This window comes from Amblyraja radiata, chromosome 9, assembly GCF_010909765.2.
Source record: "Amblyraja radiata isolate CabotCenter1 chromosome 9, sAmbRad1.1.pri, whole genome shotgun sequence".
NCBI classification, from domain to species: Eukaryota; Metazoa; Chordata; class Chondrichthyes; order Rajiformes; family Rajidae; genus Amblyraja; species Amblyraja radiata.
In genome coordinates this window covers 43241437-43265538 of record NC_045964.1, presented here as the reverse complement: position 1 = coordinate 43265538, position 24102 = coordinate 43241437, and the positions used below count along the sequence as shown (strand labels likewise).

The following is a 24102-nucleotide window of genomic DNA, read 5'->3' as shown; positions in this document are numbered from 1 at the left end:
GGGAGGATATATATCGTGTGTGAAAAAAAAAGTTACATCATTTGTGTCACGTGTAGTTCACGATGTTCATTCAAGATTTAACGGGAAAGCTCGGGAAACGGACAAGTCACTCGCACAAATAACAGAAATGCCGAGTACCGTGGGAACTCTTTATCTACCCCCGTTATATCGTGCGAGACTCGTGCTGGACCACGACCTCTTCACTCTGGTGACATCTTGCGTCAACTCGCCCCGTGAAAAAGCCCCATTACATCTTCAAAAAATTCCAGAGATTAGTCAAGCATGATTTCCCCTTCGTAAATTCATGCTGACTCGGACCGATCCTGTTACTGCTATCCAAATGTGCGGCTATTCCATCTTTTATAATTGACTCCCCACCACCAATGTCAGGCTAACTGGTCTATAATTCCCTGTTTTCTCTCTCCTGCTTTTCTTAAAAAGTGGGATAACATTAGCTACCCTCCAATCCATAGGAACTGATCCTGAGCCTATAGAAGATTGGAAAATTATCACCAATGCTTCCACGATTTCTAGAGCCACTTCCTTAAGTATCATGGGATGCAGACCATCAGGCCCTGGGGATTTATCAGCCTTCAGTCCCATCAGTCTACCCAACACCATTTCCTGCCTAATGTGGATTTCCTTCATGGCCTGGTTCGGCAACTTGAATATCCAGGAGTGAAAAAGACTACAAAAAGTTGTGACCACTGCCCAGTCCACCACCGGCTTTGACCTCCTCACCGTCAAAGGAATCTATCGTAGTCGCTGCCTCAAAAAGGCAGCCAAAGTCCCACACCATCTTGGCCACACACTCATCTCACCATTGCCATCAGGAAGAAGGTACAGGAGCCTGAAAACTGTAACGTCCAGGTTCAGGAACAGCTTCTTCCCTACAGCCATCAGGCTATTAAACACAACACCGAGTAAGTTATGAACTGCAAAAGACTATATTATTATTGCACTATATTTGTTATTTATTGAACCTTTTCTTTTTTTTTCTCTTCCCCTGTTATGTACCATATTTACATATTCATATATTCTGTTGTGCTGCAGCAAGTAAGAATTTCATTGTCCTATCCGGGACATATGACAATAAAACACTCTTGACTCTACCTTTCAAACAATCAAGCCTTCCATAATTTGCATGACCTGACAGCAGTTAAAGTTGATACTAGATTAGTGTTTAATTCCTCTTTTTGCCGAACACAAAATTCACCATAAAAAGGAATGAAAACCAAACTAAATGTGAGCACAGGTTACATATTTGAGGGGCATGGTTAACATTATTTACTGGCTGTGGCAGAACTCGTATTCGCATCAATATTTTAGTGTTGTGTCATTATTTCTGATTGCTGCAATATTAGGTTGCTAATCTCCTCAGTATGCATCTCCAATATATCCACATTCACTAGTATGCTGGCCAAGAGAAATGATGAGGTTATAGTGAGTGTATCCTGAAGCCCCTGTCCCACTTCCTGTTTTTGCTACCAAAGTGGATAATCTCACATTTATCCACATTAAACGGCATCTGCCATGCATCCGCCCACTCCCCCAATCTTGGCACGCTAATTACGCGACCTCGTCGTCGCGTTGAGGCGCGACGGGTCCCGCGAGGGTCGTGCGCGTCATCATGTGCCCGCACAGCCGTCTGGTGCGCGTGACGTCATTTGAAGATGGACACAAAATGCAGGAGTAACTCAGCGGGACCAGCAGCATCTCTGGAGAGAAGCAATTATGATGTTTCGAGTCAAGACCCTTCTTCAGTCTGAAAGAAGGGTCTCGACCCGAAACGTCATCCATTCCTTCTCTCCAGAGATGCTGCCGGTCCCGCTGAGTTACTCCTGCATTTTGTGTCTATCTTCAATTTTCCTGTCCCCGCTCTGGGAGTAGGGGCGGATCCGGATCCGCAACGACCGTGAGCCCCAGGCCAAGTTCAGCGATCGTTTGCCTGCTTCTGCTGCTGTTGGAGGTGAGACTTTGCATCGCGCCAGGGTCTTGGGCCTGTCCCACTTTGGCCGTCAGTTACGCGGCAGGCAGGTGGCGCACAAAGATTTAGTTCGGTACAAAATCCAGGAGTGCCGTGCGATACCGCTCACAACTACATACCGCTCCGCGCTTCTCAGTGGGACCGACCCTGCACAGCCACACGATGCCCGTGCGCCTCAACGCGACGACGAGGTCGCGTAATTTACGTGCCAAGCACACGTAAGTGGGACAGGGCCTTTAGGTATCACACTCAGATGGTCATCCTCTACATCATTGCTCACTGCGAATTTTAATACAACTCATAAAGTATAAAACAACACTATAAATGTAATGAAGAGCACTTTGATGCCGTAGGCCTTAATTGAAAACAATTAACAAAGGATGAGAAAAGATATGTAAATCATCAGGTTATTTTAGTCAGTCAGCAATCCCCATCACTAAACTCAAGGAGAGAGGCCAGCTACAAAGTGCATCTGATTCCTTAACTCACAATATCATAACTTGGGGGCTAGTGTAGTAACTCAGCAGGAGGTCAGATCCGGCCTCCATCTAGCCTGTTACTTCCTAAACATCCAGCAGCTCTCTGTGGAACTGCCTTCAGGAATTGGATGCAATCCCATTCAACCAAAAATGTCAATGGATTCATACCTCGCAAAAAGGACATGAGCTGTGGTTTTTAGATGTCACACCCCCCAGCGTTAGTTCCTCTGCACATTGAGCTTGGAATTAAACATCTTCACTTGCCTTCCATCCATCATATCGGCAAAAGTGTGGATGTTTGTTCATGATTGAATAGTGTCCAATTCCATTTGCAACATCTCAGCACATTAAGTTCCCCACGCCTGCATTTAGCAAGACTTTGTCAACATTCAAGCATGGGCTAAGAAGAGGGTGACACTGCGGTCCAGAAGTACAAGGCAATGACCATCTTGAACATGAGAGACCACCTTCCCTTGACATTCCATAACATTATCATCGCTAAGTCCTCCAGCATCAACCAAACCACACACATCTGTTAGCAATAAGAGCTTGTCAGAGGCCGAGTGAACTGTGGAGAGTGATGCCTCCAGACACACCAAGCCATCGACCATCTGGAACATGAAGGAATACTCTCCACTGGCAACTCTCGAGAAGCTTGACACCTCTGGGACAAAGCAGCCTATTTGACTGACGCCTCATAGACACCATTAACATTTAGTCTCTCTGCCACTGATGCCCAGTGACTGCCATGTATATCATCTATAAATTGGACAATGGTTACCTTGCTTAGGGTACTTTAACAGCACCTCCCAAACTGGCAGCCACGTTCACCTTGGATGTGGGTAGTAGACACATATGAACATCACCTACATGTAATCCTCCAAGTTTGAATGCCATTCCAATTTGGAAATATCTTGTTGCTGGGTCTAAATTCTGAAACTTCCTACCCAATAGCATAGTGGGAGTACCTTCACCAGAAGGACTACTACATTAGTTCTGGAAGATGATTCACCGCCATCTTTTAGCGTGGGCAATCAGGGATGGCCAATAAACTGTGGGCTTGCCCTAATCTGAAGCCCTTTCTGTAAGACCAACTTGTCCAGAGGGAGCTTCTGTTCATTGGACTCTTACGCTCACACACCTGCACCATATTGAATTATTCTGTAGCTGTACAACTGGAGGTTTTAATTTTTGCATTTTTGTTATCTGTTAATGAACCATAATAATGAATTATGGCTTACCAGCAAACACTAAATGCTGAAATGGAAAATACCATTAGTTTTCTTTTGATTCATTAATGCTAGGTGTTAATTTTGGGAGGGAGGGAGGAGAGGGGCATAGAAACATACATAGAAACATAGAAAATAGGTGCAGGAGTAGGCCATTCAGCCCTTCGAGCCTGCACTGCCATTCAATATGGTCATGGCTGATCATCCAACTCAATATCCTGTACCTGCCTTCTCTCCATTCCCCCTGATCCCTTTAGCCACAAGGGCCACATCTAACTCCCTCTTCAATATAGCCAATGAACTGGCCTCAACTACCTTCTGTGGCAGAGAATTCCAGAGATTCACCACTCTCTGTGTGAAAAATGTTTTTCTCTGCCATTGCTTATAGTTTGGGAGAAGCGCGATTGGCCAGGACTTACCGGCGGTTATTTCAATGACTGATTTCTTACCTGTACAACGGCAGGAGCCTGGAAGCCTTAAGTTTCGTTTTTGTACGAGAGGGGTTCACCGACGGCTCTCTTGCCAATAAAACCGATTTGTAACTAAATGGATGAGTGAGCCTTTTTCTGTTCTACTAGTCATTTCCTTGAACCTGTTCCCTTGTAACACTAGGTTAATGCGTTTGCGTGAGACTTAACAAGCTGTTCCCATCTAACCTTTCGATGTAATCTTTGCTGATGTCCTACACACATCAGAATTGGTAACGCACTGAAATCCTCCTGTGCATCCTTTGCCGGTATTAACTCGGTATTAAGTGGGAGTTAGATGTGGCCCTTGTGGCTAAAGGGATCAGGGGGTATGGAGAGAAGACAGGTACGGGATACTGAGTTGGATGATCAGCCATGATCATATTGAATGGCGGTGCAGGCTCGTAGGGCCGAATGGCCTACTCCTGCACCTATTTTCTATGTATCTATGTAAGATTGCGAGGGAGAGGCCACAACTGTCATTCTAAGCTGTGAATCAACTGAACTGTGAGTCTGCAATGCACTTGCAATAAATTATATGTTAGCCCTTAATGACAATGCCATGAGTTGTTTGGCCTGCTGTCCTGCCTGTGCTTGAAAGTGCAATGCTTAATTGTAAATGAAATGAAATGACAGGTTGCGCTGATTGCGTAATTTCCGGTGAGTGCAGAGGTCGCCGTGATTGCGTAATTCCCAGTGAGTGCAGCAGTCACGCTGATTGCAGAGGTACCGCTGACTGCGGAAGCCCCACAGTGGAGAGGCCGTGTTCAGCCGTGTGAGAAAATTCAAGAAAGTTTACTGCCATAGGGTCTTGGTGAGACCACACCTGGAGTATTGCGTACAGTTTTCGTCTCCAAATCTGAGGAAGGACATTATTGCCATAGAGGGAATGCAGAGAAGGTTCACCAGACTGATTCCTGGGATGGCAGGACTTTCATATGAAGAAAGACTGGATAGACTCGGCTTATACTCGCTTGAATTTAGGAGATTGAGGGGGGGATCTTATAGAAACTTACAAAATTCTTAAGGGGTTGGACAGGCTAGATGCAGGAAGATTGTTCCAGATGTTGGGGAAGTCCAGGACAAGGGGTCACAGCTTAAGGACAAGGGGGAAATCCTTTAAGGCCGAGATGAGAAAAACATTTTTCACACAGAGAGTAGTGAATCTCTGGAACTCTCTGCCACAGAGGGTAGTTGAGGCCAGTTCATTGGCTATATTTAAGAGGGAGTTAGATGTGGCCCTTGTGGCTAAAGGGATCAGGGGGTATGGAGAGAAGACAGGTACGGGATACTGAGTTGGATGATCAGCCATGATCATATTGAATGGCAGTGCAGGCTCGTAGGGCCGAATGGCCTACTCCTGCACCTATTTTCTATGTATCTATGTATCTATAGATGGTGTGTGAGTGATTGTGTGTGTGTGTGAATCTGTGTGTGAGTGTGAGTATGTGTGTGTGAGTGTTTGTGTGTGTGTGTGTGAGTGTTTGTGTGTGCGTGTGCGTGTGCGTGTGCGTGTGTGTGTGTGTGTGTGTGTGTGTGTGTGTGTGTGTCGTGGAGGGTGTGTGTGTGTGTGTGAGTATGTGTGTGTGAGTGTGTGTGTGCGTGTGTGAATTTCTGGCCTGCACTCTGCTTGAAGTGCTGTGGGGACACCAAGAGGCAGTGAGCAGCAGAACACAACAAGAGACACAACAAGAAAGAACTGAACCTAATAAATCTCATCTTTAACATTTAAATTGTTGTTATATTTTAAAGAGTTATTCACATTTTAAACTTTAATAAATCCTTTTTCCACCTGCCATGCCTGCGTGTTCTTCATCACAATGGGAACCTAATAAGCAGGAATGGATGCGCTGTCGGAGAGCCACTAAGAGTGCATGGGGGGTGGGGGGGGGAGGTTGCGGGGCGGGACTGAATGCGTGGGGGGGGAGGGGAATGGCAAGGAGCAGAGTGGGGGGAAGGTGAAGAGAGTAGGGGTGACTGAGTGAACTGGCAACCCACCAACCATAAGTCACTGGACTGCCAGCCCACCAGCCATGAGTAAGTACACTGCCAGCCCACCAGCTGTAAGTAACTGAAGTGCCAGCCCAAAAGCCATGACTTAGTGAACTGACAGCCCACCAGCCATGACTCACTGAACTGGGAGTCCAAGAATCCATTCAGTCCATAATGTCCATATTGGCCCTCTGGAAACCAGTCCCTTCAGCCCACAACACCCATACTAAATCTCTAGAGATCCACAAAAGGATAGACTTTCCTCCTTCATTGCTGTGATCTGTAAAATAAGATGAAAATGTCTAAAATTGATTCTCCACTCTCTCCCCCTTCTCTGTCACAGAGTCTTTCACCTGTTTTGGGCAGAATTTCTGGCAGTTTCTGAGCTGCCAGCCCGCCAGGCCTGAGTTACTGAGCTGCCAGCCTGCCAGGCCTGAGTGACTGAGCTGCCAGTCCAAGAATCTATTCGGCCCACACTGTCCATACTAACCCTCTGGAAACCAGTCCCTTCGGCCCACAACACCCATGCTAGCACTCCAGAAAGCCCCCCCCCCTCCCTCCAACTGGCCAGCACAACTGGAATTGGTGGAGAGGTGGAATATTGCATTGGGGGACCATCCCTGTTGTGTGAAGCTGGGACCCAACGGGTCCCACTTAGTCTAGTACCCAATATTGGGGAGGATATGGGGCTTCAAGCTGCCAGCCCTATATTTTCCCATCTCATTTCTTTGTCCTCACTTCCCCGCCCTGTCTGCTTAAAATGGGCTGATCTGCAATTAAGAGGGAATAGTCTGCGGTGGGGATATTGTATTCTTCACCAGGATTTTATCTGGCATGTTTATCTGGCGAACTTGAATTATTGGTCGGATAGGCGGGGACTCTTTCCTTTGGAACGTTGGAGGCTGAGGAGATGAACTTATTGAGGTGTACAGGGATAAAGTGAATATTCAGTCTTTTTCCAAGCGTAGAGGATTCAAATACAAGTGGGCATAGGCTTAAGTTGAGAGGGAAGAGATTAAAGAGGGACCTCAACGGCAACTTTTCACAAATAGTCTATATCTGGAATGAGCTGCCCGAAAGGGTTTATAGAAGTAGAAACAATTACGGCTTTTAAAGGAGTTTGGACAGATAGATTTACGTTTATTTTGGTCAAATGTACCGAGTAACAGAGAAAAAATTTATTTTGCACAACTCAGACAATTCTACAGGCACTTATATAATAGGCGACTTACGTAAATTCGCACTTACATAAGCAATTCTTTAAACCTACTGACGCCCCCATGGTCTCCACCTCAGGGCTCCTATGTGGTCTCCACGTCGAATAGTAAATTTAAGAATGCACAGTAGAACTTCTGTTTCCAGCTTGCATAACATCTGACTTACGCAAGGGCCCATGGCACGTAACCCTTACATAAGTCGGGGAGCATCTATATAGATAATACAATCAAACCAATTTCAAGTACAGTAGGTAAAGTAAAGGGGAAGCTATAGTGCAGAATATAGTTCTCAGCACTGTAACATACCAGTTTTGGAGTCCAAAGTATGCAATGGGGAAAATTAGGATTATATGGATGGGAAAGGTTTAGAGGAATACTAGACCAAGTGGGACCCGTTGGGCCCCATTCCCCCAACGCATTAATCTACCACTCACCCATTCCCCCAACGCAACCCATTTCCACCACTCACCCGTTCCCCCAACGTAACCTGTTCCCACAACGCAATTTTACACCACTCACCCATAGCCCTGACAGGAGGCCTGGTCCCCCAATGCAACCTGTTCCCCAACGTAAAATTCCACCACTCCCCTGCCTCCTCCAGCACTGGACTTAAAAAAAATTCCAATTGCTCTTCCCCTGCCTCCCCCTACACTTCCAATTCCACTTCCCCTGGCCCCTCCCCCTCCTGTTCGATCACTTGCTGCCAGGACCACGACTAAGTGTTCTATGATGGCAACATTGTTGCAAATGTCGGGTGGAGGACTGTGAGATCGCATTGTGACGTAATTGCTGCAGCTGCCAGCACTGAAATGTTGAAGTGATTATCAAAGTGGATTTAGTAAACTTAAAAATGTGATGATTTCTGAAATATAACATAAATCTGAACGAAACTTGATACAAACAATCACAGGTCAATGTTGAGTAAGGTGGTGCAAAAATGTTTGCGCTATTGTGTACCGTTTTGGCATCGTTTCTTGAGATTGCACGCAGACAGACAGACGTCCAAACAAGACTTGACTTTTTGCAATATACTAGACCAACAGAAAAATCAGATTTTTTTTAAATCTCACTCCCTCCTTACCCCCTTGAGGTGGAAGTTGCTGATCCCATTGTGATGTCATTGTGATTGGAGGACTGTGAGATGCCATTGTGACGTCATACCTGCAACTGCCAGAAAACTCTCACAGCTCAGTTATTCTTCTCAAAGTTTGCTTTTTTAAACTTGTAAATATCAATAACGTGAAATATAACATCAAATCTGAAGGAAACTTGACACAAAAGACCATGGGACAAAAGTGAGTAAGGTGGTGCAAAAATGTTAGCGCTATTTTGTACCGTTTTAGCGTAGTTCCGGGATCACGCACGCAGACAGACGTTCAAACAAGACGAGAGTTTTAGTAATATACTAGACCAAGTGCAGACCCAACGCACCCGTTCCCTATCCACAGCCCCCACGGCAGGCGTGGTCCTCCATCAAGCAGTTCCCGAACATAAGATTCCAGCAATCCCCTGCCTCCCTCAGCAATGGGCTTTAAAAAATTCCAATTGCACTTCCCCTGCGTTTTGCAATAGCAATTCGCCCTGTGATGTGGAAAGTTCAGTGTTCCTGTGTCGCAACATTATATCAAAGTGCGTTGGAAGCTGGCAGGAATGATTTTAATGATTTTAATGAAAAATGTGAATCAGAATATGTCTGCTCCCCCAACGGTGAGGTCTCCCAACGCAATATTCCACCACTCAGCCGTTCCCCCAAAGCAACGTAACCCGTTCCCGAATGTAAGATTCCAGCACTCAGCGGTGGACTTTAAAAAAAAATTCCATTTGCACTTCCCCTGCCTGTCGCAGCAGTTCCAACTGCAATACCAATTGGCCCTTCCCCGCCTGTTGAAAAATCCCATTGAGGTAAAAAGTTCAGTGTTTCTATTAAACAAATGAGCTAAATGTAGGCAAATGAGACTAACCAGCATGGATGAGATGAGCCTGTCTGTGTGCTGTACAGCTCTATGACTCTAAAAGATTTATAATAATTAACAAACATTCAAAGCACATAACCATTTTAGAAGAATTTCTTCTTCCAGTTTATTTAGATTTTGTCAGTGCAATAGGGAACTCAATTGTCAGGTGTGAAATTGGTTAATTTGCACAAAACAAATTAAGTTAAGACAATCACCACATTCACAATCTAATCTCCACTCAAGTATCCTTGCATCTTCTATAAAGGTTAAGTCAGTGCTACAATATTGCATTCAAATATTTTGTAGCTATATATCAGAGTTTACTCATTTTTTCCTTTTAAAAAATATATAAATTGGTCCATTAATAGCACCTTGTCAACAAACAGCTAAACTTTTGAAGGTTAATAGTTCTGCTTCAGTGCAACATTGGTAAAATAAGCCAGCTGTAAAATGCCATTAGTTTCTTTTGGACTGTGAAATCAGCCCTTGGGCATCGAGTGTATGCGTGTAACCCTGCATGTGAACCATTGTCTAAGAATGTATAAATTGTACCAATTTAATTAATAATGATTATTAAGGTGAGAGGGGTGATGTTTAAAGGAGAAGTGTGGAACAAGCCTTTGGTGGGTGCCTGTAAGCAGTGGCGTAGGGTAGGTTTTGAGCGCCCGGAGCAGTTTAAAATATTGCGCCTCCTCATTAGCAGCTAGCCATGGCCCATGAGCTGTTATAAATCCAAGTTTTGTATTTATTTTCTCAACCTAACAAAAAGATGGCGGTGCTGCCTTAGCAGCTGCGGCTGGCCTGCAGTCTGTCTGTTTTTTTTCCCTTTTTTTGTGTTGTTCTTTTGTCCTGTTTAGTTGATTTTTGGTTTATTATGTTGTGTATGTTGGGGGGGACGACACGTTTTTGGTCTCTTCCTTCGGGGGATGCGACTTCTTTTGTCGTATCCCCCGTCTCCGCCTGCGCCGAGGCCTAATGGCGGAGCTGGCGGCCTCGGAGCTGGGGCAGCGGCAGCAGCGGCTGGGACAGCGGCAGTGGCGACCAGAACTCGGAGCTGGGCAGCGGCAGCTGGGACAGCGGCAGCGGCGACCAGAACTCGGAGCTGGGCAGCTGCAGCGGCGACTTTGACAGCGGCAGCGGCGGCCTGGCCTCGGAGTTGGGACAGCGGCAGCGGCCACCCGGCATCGGAGCCGGGACGGCGGCGGCAGCGGCTGGGACGGCGGCAGCGGCAGTGACAGCGGCGGCCTGGCCTCGGAGCTGGGACAGCGGCAGCGGCCGCCCGGCATCGGAGCTGGGATGGAGGTGGCCGCGGCTGGGATGGCGGCAGTGGCAGCGACAGCGGCGGACTGGCCTTGGAGCTGGGACAGCGGCAGTGGCCGCCCGGCATCGGAGCTGGGACGGCGGCGGCAGCGGTTGGGACGGCGGCAGCGGCAGCGACGGCCTGGCCTCGGAGCTCGGACAGCGGCCGCCCGGCATCGGAGCTGGGACGGCGGCGGCAGCGGCTGGGATGGCGGCAACGGCAGCGACAGCGGCGGCCTGGCCTCGGAGTTTTTTTTTTTATCCAACAATTTTTTTGCGCCCCTAAAAATTTAGCACCCGGGGCAACCACCCCTCTGGCCCCCCCCACTGCCTGTAAGGCACTGCAAGGGGTGGTGTTGGGAGCAGATAAGATAGTGGTGTTTAAAATGCTATTAGATACATAAATGTGCAAGGAATGGATGGATATGGATCATATGCAGACAGATGAAATAAGTTTATCTTGGCATCATGTTCGGTACAAACATTGTGGGCTGAAGGGCCTGCTGTGCTGAATTATTCTATGTTCTAATGATTTTATGAGATCTCACATAATGTCAAAAAGCATCAATTTTTCAAAGGGTTTACTAAGGATTTTAGGACTGGGGCTAAAAAGATATGAGTGTTGAAAAAGTATTGAGTGTTATATCTTTGATTTTTTTTCAACCAAAACTGGTCAGAGACAAACAAGGAAATTCTTGGGAAAATATTTCATGACTTAATGGACGCCTAAAAATTATTTTAAACGGGCAAAGGCTGCGTGGGCTTGTTGATTGACAGACAAAATCGCCAAATCTAACAACGGAATTTCTTTTTTTCCCCGAACAGAAATCTAGTAAAATATATTTTTCTTAAATATCTGTGAAGTGTTGCACTCTGTCAGATATTGTGTCAAAGTATTCTTAATCAGGCTTTGAAGCACAACATCCAGTGAATGCAAATGGATTTATATAACAGAGACACAAGAGACTACAGATGCTGGAATTTTGAACAAAACACAGAGTGTTGACGCAACTCAAGGGGTCAGACAGGACCTGGGGAGAGTATGGGCAGACGACGTTTCAGATCAGGACCCTTCTTCAGACTGACTCTACATAATCTGTCCCCTGTGATAGAGTACATGGTATGTCTCCTGTCAGTATGAAGGAAGGTCCTGACCCGAAAGTGTTCCAAGCCATTCCATCCCCAGGCGCTGCCTGACCTGCTGAGTGCACTTTGGATTTATCTAACTCTAGCAGACTCATAATATCCAACATGTCAGGGAACACACATTGTGTTTGTTATATTATCTGCTGCCTGATGACAACACGAGCCTTTTTCATGAGACCCCCCCCCCCCCCCCATGCCCAGGCATACCAGCGGCCGGAGGTCAAACAAAGATCTGCCTTCACTCGAGCAGCTGTACTTGAAAAGGAGGGGCAAGAACAGGTGACGTTTCAGAGAACACACTTACAAGGCTTTTAGATAGGCACTTGGATATGCAGGGAATGGAGGGATATGGATCATGTGAGGGCAGACGTTCACGAAGGACCGGGGGTCGCTAACATACCCCGGCAGACACCAGGGGGGCCAAGGCTCGTCTCCTTCTCGCTCCCTGAGGGCCGGGAACTGGAGAGGAGGTGGAGGGAGTTGGCGACAGCAGCAAATACTGGAGCAAAGGGTTGGTAAGGAGAACCGGGGCTCTTACCTTCCGGCCCCTCAAGGTTGGCTGTGGGATGTGCCTCTGAGGCATGAGGATTGAAGGTGGCCAGGCGAGGAGAAAGACGATGGCTATCGGATGGACGACGGATAGAGCCGATGGCTATCGGATGGACGACGGATAGAGCCGATGGCTGCAATGGGTGTTTATGGCCAGCTGTGAAAATGGTGCCAAAACTTGGCAATGGACTCAGTGTAAGGATTCAGTGGGCTGTTTCTATGCATTTGTTACGTAATTGGGGATTGCACTTATGTCTGGCAATAATCTTACTGATCTGTGTGGGGAAAAAGAATCTCACTGTACCTTGGTACACGTGATAATAAAAAGAACCATTGATCCACATCTGTAGCACAATAAGGTGATTATCCTCAAAACTCTGAAGGTTCCAAGAGAGATAGCACAATCATGGAAAAATTGATTGTAAATATCTTTGAATATGGCAGATTCATTATTATTTTCATAAGCACTTAAATAATCAAGTCCACAAGCTGGCTACAGAAAAGTAATTGTACTATTTTTTGAATGATATAGCATAAAAGCAGGCCCTTCAGCCCATCGAGGCCACATTGACCATCGATCACCCATTAACACGATTTCTATGTTAACCCACTTTCCCATTCACTCCTTACACACTGGAGGTAATTTATAGAGGCTAATTAATCTACAAACCCGCACATCTTTGGCATGTAGTAGGAACCTAGAGAAAACCACGGGGTTACAGTGAGCATGTGCAAACTCCAAACAGACAGCACCAAAGGTCGGGATTGAACCGCTGTGAGACAGTAGCTCTACCAGCTGCACCGCTGTAATCAAGTCTTTCTCTACGTTGGGACATCACAGAGTCATCAAAGCAGTAAGTACAGAAGCTTGAAAGCACACACCACCAGACTCGGGAATAGCTTTGTTCCCTTTATTACCAGGCTTCTGAATGGTCCTTCCATGAGCTAAGATACTGTCCAATTCATTTCTATCCTATTGTGGAGATCGGACTTGGTCTATAGAATTGATGCGCTAAAATACTGAGAACTAGATTCTGCACTTTGTATCTCCCTCTTTGCTCTATCTTTGTACTTGTGTCTGACTTGAGTGTATTTATGTATCATTTATTTGATATGCTTGGATAGCAGGCAAAACAAAGTTTTTCACTGTACATGTGACAATAATGAACTTTACACCTAAAATGAGGTCCATCAAAAGGTTGAATGAAGTGGATCTCCAGCTAGATGTGGCGTAATTTTATGACACTGTTTGCATTAATTAATGACTCATTAAGTTCATTAACTGCATGGTCAAAATTTACACGGCAATGTTTGGTAATAATCTTTCTAAAGTACAAAAGTGCTGGAGGAACTCAGCAAGTCGAGCAGCATCTCTGTAAAATATGTGTAGGTGACGTTTCGGGTCCGGACCCCTCTTCAGACTGATCGTAGAGGGGAGTAATTACCTCTTTATGCGCACTGTACATCCAGTGAGGAGAAAAATTAACTCTGCATAATGCCCTGTTAGAATTTGGTGCAACTCAATCTTCTAAACCCTAGAGAGTAAATTTAAAAATTGTTTTTTAGACTAAGAACAGCATCATTATAAAATTAGTCCCCAATATTCGCTGGAGACTTTCAGCTGCTTCCTAACTAACCTGGTTTCTAGTATTACTCAATGGTTCATTTTGGTCTTCTAATTTTAGGAAGGACGTTATTGCTATTGAGGGAGTACAGCATAGGTTCACCAGGTTAATTCACGGGATGGCGGGACTGATATATGGTGAAAGAATGGGTCGACTGGGCTCGTATTCACTGGAAATAGAAGGATGAGAGGGTATCTTATAGAAACATATAACATTCTTAAAGGATTGGACAGGCAAGATGCAGGAAAAATGTTCCCGATGTTAGGGGAGTCCAGTCACAGTTTAAGAATAAGGTATAGGCCATTTAGGACTGAGATAAGGAAAAACTTTTTCACCCAGAGAGTTGTGAATCTGTGGAATTCTCTGCCACACAAGGCAGTGGAGGCCAATTCCCTGGATGTTTTCAAGAGAGAATTAGATTTAGCTCTTAGGGCTAAAGGAATCAAGGGATATAGAAACATCGAAACATAGAAAATAGGTGCAGGAGTAGGCCATTCGGCCCTTCGAGCCTGCACCGCCATTCAATATGATCATGGCTGATCATCCAACATCTAGCCTGTCCAACCCCTTAAGAATGGGGAAAAAGCAGGAACGGGGTACTGATTTTAGATTATCAGCCATGATTCACCGGGCACAATGGCAGCCTCACAAACAGTCTGTCTCATCCTTTACTTCTTTTGTTCTTTTTAGTTTGTTGTTAAATGGAGGTTTAAGTATGTTTTCATTTTGTATTATGTGGTGGGTGGGGGGAACTATTATCTCTTTCCTCGACAGAGATGTGACTTTTTCCGTATCGTATCTCTGTCCGCACTGCGGCCTAACATTGAGGAGCTGGCGGCCTCTTGCTGGGGATTGGTTTCGGGAGCTCCAACCGCGGGAGCCTGCGGACTTAACATCGTGGAGCTGGCGGTGGTCCCTTGGTGAGGGACTGACTTCAGGAGCTCCAAGACGCAGGAGCTTCGACCGCCCCGATGCGTGAGCTTCAATCGCTCTGACTGCGGATGGTTCGACTGCCCCGTACATGGGAGAAAAGGAGGGAAGAATATAAGACTTTATTGCCTTCCGTCACAGTGCGCTGTGGTAGATGCTTATGGTAATTTTTATGTAGTTGTGCGTCTTGCTGCTTTTTTGGTATGACTATATGCAAATCAATTTCCTTGAATTTTCTTACATACATGGCTAATAAATTCTTTGTATCTTGTATCATATTGAATGGCAGTGTTGGCTCAAAGGGCCATATGGCCTACTCTTGCACCAATTTTTCTATGTTTCAATTATCATTTGACAATATTTATATTAGTAACATGCCTTAGATAGTAAGTGGAAATAAGTGCAGATCGAAAATGAAATTCAGCTTGGAATGAGTTTATGTAGGATTATTCTATAATATAACACTTAAATTTTAGTAATTACATTTATTAATGATGGATTGCAATGACCTATTAGTAGTTTTAATAATTAAAACATATCTAGTAAAACTTTATTTTGAAACCTGCTTGCACCAAAACCTGAAGTCTTCCTAACTTAGTATTTTTAAAACCTGTCTGCGCGCTTAAGAAGGACAACTTCAAACTTCTTCCCATCTTGTGCAAGTGTTGGAATCTCACTATTATCCCTCTCTCCACTCTACTGGGAGAGAGGGATAATGACAAAACCAGTTTTATATTCAGTTATCAACTGAATCTTAAATCAACGTAAAATAATGCATAAAAAAGTAATTTTTGTATGATTCTGTAACACACAATTTTTCTGAATCTTTTACGCTGCTTTAACATATTCCACCCAAAAACTTTTGATATAATTAAGGAAAATTATATGAAAACGCAACTCCAGGACTTTTTTTCAATTTAAGAGTTGCTATGAATAATTCCTGCTCAGTTACTTGCTCCCCACATTTTATTTATTAGTACACATGTTTATTTATTCATGCTGCAATTGTGCTTTACAATAATAATCTGCTCTCTTGAGACGATTAAAGTAAACCGCAAAAGAAAATCGATGGAAAAGTCAAGAAAAGATTATTTATGAGTTTCAATTTACTTTTTTTCCCCATGGCATAATTAAACTTCAAGATTTACGACTACATCATGAAAACCTGGTCATAGGGTAGTATTTTATCTGGAGCTGGGACATTGAAATACGCAGTGCTGATTTGAGGTTTTTAAATTATATACACCATCCAATGCAAAACACAAATGCTGAAGTAACTCTGCGTGTCAGGCAGCATCTGTGGAAGATTCCAGGGATGCTGCATGACTGAATTACTCCAACCTTTTGTGTTTTGTTCAAGAATTGACAGCCTCTGGTAACACATAGTAGGGACAAGTGAAGACTGGCTACAGACTATCATGTTAGTTTGAAATGGTAAGTATCATGAAGACAATCCAGTAAACAGTCATAAACAATATGCAGGATGACTTTAATCAACATAATACAATCAGCAGGAGCCCACAACTATGTGGGGAATTTGCAAAGGGCAGGTATAATTGGCCATTAGACTACTCAATACTGGAATAGAAATGGTTGAGCAATCCTCCTTGTCTTTCTTTTGAGCTGAAACAAGCACATAAAGTGATATTGTCTGAAATGAAAACCAGAAACAGAGGATGAACACCCTTGCATTTAGGTGCCAATTATTTTCAGAAAATTCAGCAAGAATCATTTGGATTTAACTCGGAACTGGGAATAACATGTCCTGTTTTTAAAGTAGTTTGGTAATTTAAGTTGGTCTTAACTCACTAAAATGTGCCTCAGTTTATCTTCCTAAAACAGTGGAATTACAAATGAGGAATTATGCAAAATTCTCAATTTAGTGTATGTAGATTGGTTATATCCTACTAGCCAATTGTAGTGCTTGTTAGAAACATAGAAAATAGGTGCAGGAGTAGGCCATTCGGCCCTTTGAGCCTGCACCACCATTCAATATGATCATGGCTGATCATCCAACTCAGTATCTTGTACCTGCCTTCTCTCCATACCCCCTGATCCCTTTAGCCACAAGGGCCACATCTAACTCCCTCTTAATTATAGCCAATGAACTGGCCTCAACTACCTTCTGTGCCAGAGAATTCCAGAGATTCACCACTCTCTGTGTGAAAAATGTTTTTCTCATCTCGGTCTTAAAAGATTTCCCCCTTATCCTTAAACTGTGACCCCTTGTTCTGGACTTCCCCAACATCGGGAACAATCTTCCTGCATCTAGCCTGTCCAACCCCTTAAGAATTTTGTAAGTTTCTATAAGATCCCCCCTCAATCTTCTAAATTCTAGCGAGTACAAGCCGAGTCTATCCAGTCTTTCTTCATATGAAAGTCCTGACATCCCAGGAATCAGTCTGGTGAACCTTATCTGTACTCCCTCTATGGCAAGAATGTCTTTCCTCAGATTAGTAGTGGCTCCACCTAATATGCGTTTTATATTAACAAGAGCTTGCCTGCACCGTTCAGCATGAGTAGCTACTAGGAACTGTAATGTCCTGCAGATCGATGCTGCAAGTAGATTTAATAAACATGTGTTGTATCTTGATATGTGTTTGACTCCACTCATTACAGTGTAAAAAACAAAAGGTTGCACATGTTTGATTTTTCTGTTCCTGTATCACTTAGTTATTAAATTGCTTGGATGGAACTTAGAACATAGTACGGGAGAAACCTCTTTGGTCCCCAATGTCCGGACCAAACATGATGCCAGGTTATAATAATCTCTCTTGCCTGCATGTGATCCATATCTCTCCATTCCCTGCATATTCACATGCCTATCTAACAGCCTCTTAAATACCACTATCATATATGTCTCCACCACCCCTGACATTCCAGGCACTCACCACTTTATGTAAAAATATTGCCTGCACATTACCTTAAATGTTGCCCCTCTCACCTTAAAGTCATGCCCTCTAGCCTTTGACATTTCCATCCTGGGAAAAAGATTCCAAGTTTACTCTATCTATGTCTCTCATAATTTTATATATTCCATCAATTCTCCCCTCAGGGCTTGTGGCCCATTTACAAGAATGTTCAGCAACACTGAACAAAAAAGTTATAGAAATTTGAAATTTATAGTGTAGGAAGGAACCGCAGATGCTGGTTTAAACCGAGGATAGACACAAAGTGCTGGATTAACTCAGCAGGACAGGCAGCTGGAGCGAAGGAATGGAATGGGGAAGGAATGGGGACATTTCGAGTCGAGACCCTTCTTCAGACCTTCTTCAGTCTTGACCTGAAAGGTCACCAATTCCTTCTCTCCTTTGAAATTTATAGTACCTGTACATGTTACTGAACTAAAATCATTTCCAGAATTTCTTTGCTTTACCTGAAACGTCAACAATTAAATCAACATCTAAAATGATGGTAGATCAATGATTCTATAATGCAGAGTGGCAACATATAATTTTAATTTTGTACCATAATTTCCTCCAAATATTCAACAGGACAGAACAGCATTTTATTTACATTTTCTGAATCAAATATTTCTCTTAACTCTGTGTGTGCTGAATTTGGCATAATGTTTGGAACAGACATTGTGGGCCAAAGGGCCAGTCCTGTACTATACTTAGTACATAGTACTACAGTCACCATACTATATAGTCTCCATTCTATATTCTCTTTTGTATTTATCTTTCATCCACAAATATGCATATAAAAGATTAAGCATTCGGCAATATTTGATCACCGATGCCCCATGGTGCCACTAGTCATAGTCATACAGCACAAAACAGGCCCTTCAGCCAAACTCATCTATGCTGACCACGATGTCCCATCAAAACAAGTCCCATCTGCCCACACCTGGCCTATATTCCTCTAAACCTTTCCTATCCATGTACCAAATGTCTTTTAAATGTTGTTATTGCATCTGCCTCATCTACTTCCTCTGGTAGCTCGGTTCATGTGCGTACCATCTATTGTATTCAAGAGAGAGTTAGATATAGTTCTTTAGATTAGCTACCCGTTAAAATATACCTTTTTTGTTGGCGCCCTCCAGTGGTCCCTCCAAGGACTAGGAATTCTGCTTGTGATAATTTCCCGACTTGGTCCTAAAACATGCATTAGCTTCTACAAATTCATCCTTGCAGCAGTGCTAAGCCAGCTACCTATTAGCTTAAATGGAAAGAATACTGATGGCAGAGGGTAATGCACTAATGTTAACAGTGCTAATAATTAAAATGAATTTCTAGGTAAAGTTCTATTAGTTACAAATGGAAAAGGATAATGCTGCTTTTAGGCAGCTGGCAAAGACGTCTCGAGAGAGAAAAAGAGGACAAGTTGTATTTCTAGACACTTTCAAAAACCTTGGGATGGGCCAAATTTCTTCACAGCAAATTAAACACCAATTTTATTTGAAGTGCTTTTACTGATTCAATACAGAATAGAACAGAGCACAGATCTGCTGCAGAGCTGTTGCCTCGCAGTGCCGGAGTGATTTTATCCTGACCTCGGGCACTGTCTGTGTGCAGTTTGCACATTCTTTCTGTGACTGCGTGGATTTCCTCCGGACACTCAAGTTTCCTCCCACGTCCCATAGACGTGTGGGTTTGCATGTTAATTGGCCTCTGTAAATTGCCCCTGATGAGTAAGGAGTGCATGCGAAAGTGGGATAACGTAGAACTAGTGTGAGCAGGTAATGGATGTCAGCATGGACTCAGTGGGCCGAAGGGCCTGTTTTCATACTGTCTGTCAATCAATAAGTGGCAGCCAATACAATAAAATTCCACAACAGTGGCATAATTAACCTGATAGTCTGCTTTGGGGAGGTTGTTTATGTATAAATTATGTACCAGGATCTCCAGATCCCTTTGTACCTCAGCAATTTGTAATCTTAGTCCAGTGTGTTAAAGAATAGTTTGTTATTCTTCCCTCCAAAGTAGATAATCTCAGATTTGCACCTGCCGTCTTCTTGCCAATCACTAAACTTTTCTGTTTCCCTTCGCAGGTCACGTTGCCAACCCTCTCACTAAAAAGAGAGAAGACTTTAAATATATTACTTATTTTATTTACATCTTATAATGCTTGTAAAGCAATTCCTGACAGAACTACTATTTTATATGGGGCATCTTGGTCGTCAATGATGAGTTGGACCAAAGGATACATTTCTGTGTCTTGTTACTCCGTTATTCCACAACGATGTGTGAACGTTATCTACATTGTCCATGATTTGTTAGAAAGGCTACCAAATGCTAAAGACACTGTAAGATTTCATAAGTTCTTATTAACTACCAAAAAAGGGAGAAGAGAAAAATATGTCTATAGGGAGCTATACATGAGCTATAGGGAGAGGTTGAGTAGGCTGGGACTTTATTCCTTGGAGCGCAGAAGGATGAGGGTGATCTTATAGAGGTGGGCAAAATCATGAGAGGAATAGATTGGGTAGATGCACAGAGTCTCTTGCCCAGAGTACATGAATCGAGGACCAGAGGACATAGGTTGAAGGGGAAGGGGAAAGGATTTAATAGGAATCCGAGGTTCAATTTTTTCACACAAAGGGTAGTGGGTGTATGGAATGAGCTGCCAGAGGTAGTTGATGCAGGGACTATCCCAATGTTTAAGAAACATTAATCATGTACATGGATGGGACAGGTTTGGAGGGATATGGGCCAAACGTGGCATGAGGGACTAATACAGCTGGAACATGTTGGCCGGTGTGGGCAAGTTGGGCCGAAGGGCCTGTTTCCACGCTGTATGACTCTATATGTCAATTAGATTACTTTAAACAATTCCTTACTGGGGTACTGGAGTGAATTGTCCTGATTTACAATGTAATGCAATGCCATCAACCACATCTTAAATGGAGCATCTCTAATAGTGCAGCAATCCCTTGAAAGTACAATGTATAACACTTTGGGTTTTGTATTCAAGTTTCTTGATGGAAACTTGACCTTTTTTTAAACTCTAATGGCATCCAAATCACTACAGTGTTGGATGCTTGAATTAGTGGACGGGTCTTAAAGTAAGCATCTTTACATCAATTTTCTGCCTGGAAGCAATACGAAATGATTTAGAGTTAAAGAGTGCACAACAAGAAGCAGGCCCTTTGTCCCACCTTGTCCATGCTGACTAATATTGACATGTTGAGTGAGTCCCATTTGCCTGTATTGGGCCTGTTGCCTTCTACACCCTTCCTATCCACTTATCTGTCCAAATTACTTTTAAAGGCCATACCAATGGGGTTGAGAGGGGAAGATAGATCAGCCATGGTTGAAGGAACCAAACGACTCACTACACCCCAAATGAGACCCCTGCTTATGCTTTACTACATAACATTGAAAACAAATCGTGAGAACATGGGTAAATCTCAGGAAACTACACAACTGTGAAAACCCGATCTTAAAACACGTTACAGCTTCAGGAAATAGAAATGAATCAAACTGATTTACTGTTCCCCATAAACTGTTAGGCTACAATGCCCTCCATAATGTTTGGGACAAAGACCCATCATTTATTTATTTGCCTCTGTAGTGCACAATTTGAGATTTGTAATACAAAAAAAAATCACATGTGGTTAAAGTGCACATTGTCAGATTTTATTAAAGGCCATTTTTATACATTTTGGTTTCACCATGTAGAAATTACAGCAGTGTTTATACATAGTCCCCCCCATTACAAGGCACCATAATGTTTGGGACACAGCAATGTAATGAAAGTAGTCATGTTTAGTGTTTTTTTGCATATCCTTTGCATGCAATGACTGCTTGAAGTCTGCTATTCATGGACATCACCAGTTGCTGGGTGCCTTCTCAGGTGATGCTCTGCCTGGCCTCCATTGCAGCCATCTTTAGATTATGCTTGTTTTGGGGGCTAGTCCCCTTCAGTTTTCTCTTCAGCATATAAAAGGCATGCTCAATTGGGTTCACATCAGGTGATTGACTTGACCACTCAGGAATTGACAATTTTTTAGCTTGGAAAATCTTCTTTGTTGCTTTAGCAGTATGTTTGGGATCATTGTCTTGCTGTAGAATGAACCGCCAGCCAATGAGTTTTGAGGCATTTGTTTGAACTTGAGCAGATAGGATGTGTCTGTACACTTCAGAATTCATTATGCTACTACCACCAGCAGTTGTATCATCAATGAAGATAACCTCAGCATCCATACATGCCCAGGCCATAACACCCCCACCACCATGTTTCACAGATGACGTGATATGCTTTGGATCTTGGGAAGTTCCTTCTCTCCTCCATACTTTGCTCTTGCCATCGTTCTGGTATAAGTTAATCTTTGTTTCATGTGTCCATAAGATTTTTTTCCAGAACTGTGGTTGCTCTTTTAGGTACTTATTGGCAAACTAACCCAGCCATCCTATTTTTGCAGCTAACCAGTGGTTTGCATTTTGCAGTGTAGCCTCATTAGGTTTTCTGCGGACAGTGGTCATTGACAAACCGCATGTTTTTTTTCTATTACAAATCTCAAATTGTGGACTACAGATGCAAATAAATAAATAAATGGTGGGTCTTTGTCCCAAACATCATGGAGTGCACTGGAACTTCCTCTACTTGTCAAATATCACTGTTCTGGTTAAAATGTCTATTTATTTCGCAGGGAACATTTACAAGGATGTTGCCAGAACTCGAGAACCTGAACTACATAGAGAGGTTGGGCAAGCTAAAACTTAATTCCTTGGAGCACAGGAGGCTGAGAGGTGATCTTACAGAAGAGTCTAAAATCATGAGGGGCTTAGATAGAGTGAATGCACAGAATCTTTTTTCCCCAGGGAAGGGGAATTGAGAACCAGAGGACACAGGTTTAAGGTGAGCGGGGAAAGATTTAATAGAACCCTGAGGGGCAAATTTTTCACACGGAGAGTGGTGGATATATGGCAACAAGAGGAAGTATGTATGTAGGAAGGAACTGTGGATGCGAGCACAAAAGCGGGGGGAAGGGGGGGGGAGGAAGAGGGATATATATATATATGTATTTTGTGGGCTGGTATCTCAGCCCGTGGCTGTCTAGGCAGGCCGTTGCAGTACCATTGGACTCCGAGGTCTATGTCGGACGGCGGGAGCGCCCGCCCTACCGCATTTTGAGAAGATTCGGCAAAACTTGGGTCGCTGGGAGTCAATCCGGTAGTCATGCCCCTTGGGCGGCCGCCAATCTGACCCTCATCCAGACTTCGACTTGGTACCAAGGGCAACTAGTGCCTGGGCATTCCGTGCAAGAAATACAAGTTTTGCTTTAGAATGAATGTACATTTAATATTTGGTTTGTTTAAGTTTCTAGCAGTTCATGGTGCTTTAGAGACATGGGAGGGGTATAAATAGTAGGTCAGAGGTTTTACTGTTGTATCATTATTGTGACCTTTGTTGGTCCGGCAAAGCGGATCATATGGCAAAGCTTTGGAACCAAGGGTGCTGGAAAAAAATCAGTGGTGGACCTGAACTTATTTTTTTTAAAGTAAGTCTGGCAGTACTACTGCCTCATTGCGCCAGAGACCCAGGTTCGATCCTGACTTTCCGTGCTGTCTGGATGGAGTTTGCACCTTAAGCATATGGGTTTCTGCTGGGTGCTCCAGTTTCCTCCCACAATCCAAAGACATGCGGGTTTGTTGGTTAATTGGCCTCTATAAAATTTCCCTTAATGGGCAGGGAATAGATGCAAAGGTGGGATACATAGATAACTAGTGTGAACTGGTTATCAATGGTTGGCGTGGACACAGTGGGACAAAGAGCCTGCTTGCATGCTGTATCTGTAAACTTTTCTGCCTTAAGTAAATGTCCATCGACAAGGTACCAATGATGAGTTCAGATGAACAGTACAGTTGTTGCAGAAGTACCCAGAATATTCTGATGCTACTCCACTACCTGAACTTCAGCTTCTAACATCCTGCTGCCTGGCAATTACATCAAACTGAATTAGACGTACTGCGCTCAGAAACCTAGCAAACATTTTCATGAATGGCCATCTGGCTTCAATGCTCCACTTACCTTTCATGATACAGACAGAGCTGGTGAGGGAGAGGGGGGTATAATGGGGCAGGGGGGCAGGAGCCAGCGAGGGGGACCAGAGGGGAAGGGGGTGGAGCTGATGGTGCGATGGGGACTTACAGCGGTCGCTGGCCGTTCTCTTTCACCGGGATCAGATTATCCGTTTTCCGTTTGGCAATGTTTCCCGCGCCGGGCTGGGCCGTTTCCGGTCCCACCGAAAATTGTATTGGAAAACTCCGCCGGCCATCCTC

General features: G+C 44.0%; 1 protein-coding gene across 2 annotated transcripts in view; it reads right to left on the bottom strand.

Annotated features, from left to right (window-relative positions):
• The window catches only part of armh4 (armadillo like helical domain containing 4), an 81293-nt gene that overhangs the window by 31470 nt on the left and 25721 nt on the right, over positions 1-24102 (bottom strand). The gene's annotated exons all lie outside the window — the stretch shown is intronic.